The sequence below is a fragment of the Marmota flaviventris genome, chromosome 1 (genome assembly GCF_047511675.1).
Source record: "Marmota flaviventris isolate mMarFla1 chromosome 1, mMarFla1.hap1, whole genome shotgun sequence".
Lineage (NCBI taxonomy): Eukaryota > Metazoa > Chordata > Mammalia > Rodentia > Sciuridae > Marmota > Marmota flaviventris.
Genome location: NC_092498.1, coordinates 215,472,610 through 215,478,269, shown reverse-complemented (window position 1 = coordinate 215,478,269; position 5,660 = coordinate 215,472,610).

Genomic DNA, 5,660 nt, shown 5'->3' with positions numbered 1-5,660 from the left:
GCTGAGCTAAATCCCCCCAAAATCATCTTTATTTTGTGACAGCATCTCACTGATTTCCCCGGGCTGACCTGGAACTTGCAAGGCTCCTGCTTCAGCCTCCTGAGTAGCTGGGATGACAGTTGTGAGCCATTGAGCCCAGCTTCTATCTATATCCTCAAGTGATATAGATCTGTACTTGTCTGTCCTGTATTATCAAGTTTTGGAATTGAAGTCATGAAATCAAATTTATAAATCAAAATCATGAATTAATTGGGGGAGTTTTCTGCAATCTTCCTATGGAATAGTTTAAGCAAGTCAGATATTTCTAAATGTAGAAAAGCTTTTTCATTGTGATTCTTTAACCTTCTGGTTAATTTCTTCTATGATTTTGATTGGTCTTGGTACTGGGGATTAAAACCAGGGATGCTCTGCCACGGAGCCACACCCCGGAGTCTTTTTCATTTTTTTTGAGTTGGGGTCTTGCTAAGTTGCTTAGAGCCTCAATAAGTGGCTGAGGCTGGCCTTGATCTTGTGAGCCTCCTGCAGGACAGGCATGCACCAGCAGCACATTTGGCTCTTCTGTGGTCATTCATCAGGATAAGTGAGAAGGATGTGCTTTTTCTCAGGAATCATCCGTTTCCTCTGGGTTTTCTCATCCTGCTTCCCGGAGTGGTGTGTAGAATTCTTATTTTACTCTCTAGGTCTATCCTTTGACCATATCTCCTTTTGTTTGTTCCTAATCTTGTTTACTTTCTGTGTGTTTTAAAATCATTCAGGGGCTGGGGATGTGGCTCAAGCAGTAACGCTCGCCTGGCATGCACGGGGCGCTGGGTTCGATCCTCAGCACCACATAAAAATAAAATAAAGATGTTGTGTCCACCAAAAACTAAAAAATAAATTAAAAAAAAAAATCATTCAGTTTTCTGGGGGATCATCTCTTTCACGGGTCTTTCCCAAAACTCCACTTCCTCATTGAGCCCCATGGCTGCCTCTAATGCTGGTTTTTCTATTTGGTGTTTTCTTTTCCGGTGCTGGTGGAGCCTGGGGCTGCCTCCTGTTGGGCCAGCATCTACCCTGAGCCGCTCCCCAGCCCCTGGTTTTCTTATCTCTATATAAATTCCATCTCCCTACAGTTGTTTTGTTCTTTGTCATACTCGTTAAAACAAGTTCTTATTTCCTCTATTTTTGCCTTGGTCTTCAACAATGAGCTCAGGGCTGGGGGTACAGAGCCCTTCCCAGTGTATGCCCTGGGTCCAATCCCAGCACCAAAAAAATAAAAATAATAATGAGATGATTGAGGTTTTGAACATTTCTTCACATTTCATTTTCTCCATTTCAATTTTAAAATATGAAATATTCTTTTCCCTGGTTTTTCAGAGAGCCTACAAGTTCCCTTCTATATCCTTCCCCATCCCAGACAACCTTGCTAGAAAGCTTGACGGGTATCTTTTTCTTTGTTCTTGATTCTGTTGGATGTACAGTATGTTTTTGTGTTTTCCATTTACTTAAATGGTTTTAGATTCTCCTCTCTCTCTCTCTCTCTCTCTCTCTCTCTCTCTCTCTCTCTGTCTCTCTCCTCTCTCTCTCTCTCCCCCTTTTTTTAGTACTGGGGACTGAACCTGGGGAGGACCTCAAGCATACTAGGCAAGTGCTCTACCTGTGAGCTAATCTCAAATCCTTTCTCTTTTCTATTTTGAGACAGGATCCCACTGTTGCCGAGGCTGGCCGGATCCTCCCTCCTCAGCCTCCCCCCCACCACCACCACCCAGTAGCTGGGATGACAGGCATGTGCCACTTGTTTCTTTCTCTCTCTGTCGGCATTGTTTTTAGTGTGGGTCAGAATCTACACATTTTTTTTTTCTTGAGATATCACTCATGTATCATAAAATTCACCCTTTCCGAGTGTACACTCTGGTGTTTTTTTCTGTGTCCACGAGATAGTGCGGCCATCTCTGCAGTTCAACTTAGAACACTCTTCATTATCTGGAAAGGAAACCCCAGCCCCCTTAGCCGTAGTCACCACCACGGTTGCCACTCTCCCTTCAGCCCTGGCCAACAATGCTACCCTTCCTGTCCCCACGGAGTGGCCTGTCCTGGATGAGTCACATCGGTTTGTGGCTTTTGTATCTGGCTTCTTTCACTTAGCAGAATGCTCTCCGGGTTCATCCACGTTGTAGCATGTTGCAGGCATCGTTCCTTTGGTGGCTGGATAACAGTCCACGGGGGATGGACCACGTGTGTCATCCACTCGTCACTGGGCAGACTCGTGGTACTTTCCACTCTGGGGCTAGGCAGAAGCACCTTGAAACATCCACCCACGTTGCTTGATGCCATCTCTCCCTCCCGAAAATACCAACAATAACAGGGCTGCATTGCTTTTGTTTTGTAAGTTTTCTTCTCTTTATGTGATTTTTTTTTTTTTTTTTTTTTTTTTTTTTTTTGGTGCTGGGGATCAAACTCAGGGCCTTATGCATGCAAGACAAGCCCTCTACTAACTGAGCCATATGCCCAGCCCTGATTCTGGTATCTTGAGGGGCCCCTGCCATATCTATTCTCATCTCTGCCTTTCATTTTGGAAGTTTCCCTAAATCTTATATTGGAACGTGGGGTACAGAGCTAACAGTGTTCATGTCAATGGGGAGCTTGATTGCAGGAGATCTTTTCCACAGGGGACCCAATGTCAGCCCTCGGGGGCCACGAGGATGCTCCTGTGTGGGGGCAGCAGGCAGGGGCTTGTTTGGTTGTGTCTCCTTGGGGTGGATAGGGAAGAACCTGGCTCGCTGCCCCTTCTGTCCAATCTTCTGTTCCCAACACCACACCTTGTCCCCCTCCTTACACCCCCCCTCACATTCCTGCAGCCCATTTGGGAGCTAGTGTGCCCAGAGACCCAACTTCCAACCCATTAGGAAGTCCCTGCCCATCTTTTGTTCAAGTCCCTGCTCTCCTCCACAAGGCAGGGGAAGGAGGAAGAGGCCCTCCAGCGCCCAGCTCTTCAGGGTGTCTGACACGCATCTAGGAACCCAGTTAATAAAAGAGCTACTGCTAAAGGCCAGGTGCAGTGGTGCACTCCCGTCCTCCCACCTCCCCCCAGGCGGGAGGACCACAAGTTCAAGGCCAGTCTGGCAACTTAGCATGGCTTTATCTCAAAATAGAAGATAAGAAAGGCTGGGGATGTAGATCAATGGGTTCAGTCCCCAGTTCAGGGGGCAGAAAAAAAGCTGATAGACAAAAGTGACGGTTTTACTAATCTTACATGCACATAGGAACCTTCACAAGACAGTGAGATCTGAAGAAATCGCCAGAGCACGATGCTCTTATACTTTTTAGACAAATAATCATCTTGGAAAGGGGCGACAGCACAGATGGATCTCTGAACAAGGGTAGTAAATTCAAGGTGTGTTACAAAGAGCTGTACAGAAGCTATTGGAAGATAAGGGTTATTCACTCAAGTTCATTACCACTCAGTTATAACCAATCTCCAGTAGTCAAGGCTGTTTCCAGGCTTGCTATGTGAAAGACATCCCTCCCCCAAGAAGCTTTATGGCTTGCTGTGATTTCAAAGAGTCAGACGCCCCACCTGCTGTCACCTTGCTCAAGTGACTTCAGCTTGAAATAGTCAATACTCCAATTAACTCAACTCCTTCAACAGCTGTTTATTGAGCATCTACCAAGTGAAAAACACCATGCTGGGTCCTGGCAATATCCTGCTGAGCAGATCTGAGGAGGACTCAGCCTTGTGGAGCTGGAACACTCCGGTTCCTTCTGGAAACTTCCACTTGGGCATAGCTGGGTTTATCCTCCAGGTCCTGTAGTTCCCATCGCTCACTACCTTGCCTTATCTCTAGTCGGTTCTTTTTCCAGCCACCTGTCTTTGTTCGATAGTGGCAAATATTCCCCCCCCCCTCTATAAATGTAGATCTGTAACAGCAGCAACGACTCCGCCTTTTGTTTTACACCACCCATTCCAGATTAGCTTGACTTTGTAAAATTGCCCCTTGTAAAATCACTCTTTGTTTTTTTCCCCTTTACCCAGCATTGTAACTTCTGAGAGAAAAGCTCCTTTAAGTGGCTGTGATATTAATTAATAGAGTCGAATATTCCAGGAAGAAAGAATAAAGAAAAAAAAATGGTTTGGAGACCTCCTAATCAGTAACCTTTACTTTAGTTTTTCAGAACCTGGAACACTGGTGGGCTTCAAATAACATCAGGTGTGAGTCCAGGACTTGCTAATACTTTGGTTACATGTTACACGTGGCCTTCCAGAAATGTTCTCTAATTAAAGAGAGAATAATGTTTAACTTGCGTAAAAATAAAGTGTTTATCTAGAGGATTACAGAACATGCCCCAGGGGCCAAAGGTCATTTGTAATCACAGGAATGTTCCCGTACTTTTTGCACGAAGAAGAAAAAAACGTCCCCCACGCCCACCAGAATACACATAGTTTAGGACCAGGCACAGTAGCACAGGCCTGTAATCCCAGCTGCAAGGGAGGCAGCAGAAGAATCGCAAATTCAAGGTCAGCCAAGGCAATTCAAAATAAAAAGGACTGGGGATGTAGCTCAGTGGGAGAGCACTCCTGGGTTCAATCCCCAGCAACATACACACACACAGTAGATTAGGGATGTTCAATCTACCGAGCACATATTCACACAGATTAAGCCTCCCTAAACTAAAAACTGATTTTATATCTGTTACTCCATGTGTATATAGTACCCCCCATATATATACACACACACATATATGTATAACACACACACACACACACTTACATAAAATTGTAGGCTAAACTGAGTTCAGTGGTGCATACTGGTAATCCAAGCAGCTCAGGAGGCTCAGGCAGGAGGATTGCAAGTTCAAAGCCAACCTCAGTAACCTAGAGAGGCCCTAAGCAACTCAGTGAGACCCTATCTCTAAATAAGAAATATAAAAACAGCAGGGAATGTGGCTCAGTGGTTAAGTGCCCCTGGGTAAAATATCTAGTGCCAAAAAAAAAAAAAAATTGTGGCTAAAACTGTGCCTAAGTCTTTAACTATTTTCTTTCATTTTTTTCAATATTTATTTTTTAGTTGTGGTTGGACACAATACTTTATTTATTTTTTATGTGGTCCTGAGGATCGAACCTAGGGTGCTCACCTGCTAGGCGAGTGCTCTACCGCTGAGCCACAACCCCAGCCCCTTTAACTCTTTTCTTAAAATTAAATCCTAGCAACAGAATGTCTGGGTCCAAGGCTACTCAGCTTTTGGATACATGCTGCCTGTTTGCCTTGCAGCCTGGGCTGTGATGCCAGCTCTACAGACTCGGGTGACAAATCCACAGAAACCTGCATGCAGTGGCCTGATAGCCACAGGAACAGCCCAAGCCTCTGGCCCCAAATGGGGAGTAGCCCATGAGGAAGTATTTTCCTGGAACCAGGAGAAAGAGCCAAGAGCCCCTGGTTGGAATAAGGGACGCAGTGGTGGGCTAGAACCTGTCCCTGGGGACTCGGCTGTTCCCGGCACCACTCAGAGACCAAGCACCATTTTCCTCTGGCTGCGCTGGTCAATGTGAAGGACAGCCCCTGAGCCTGGCATGGTTGAAGGGCTGGATCAGTCCGCTGCACGGTCACTCCCTGGCTCTGGGCTCTCAGACTTAACTTCTCTGAGCCTTACTTTTCCACGCAGCAAGCAGAGATGATAACAAC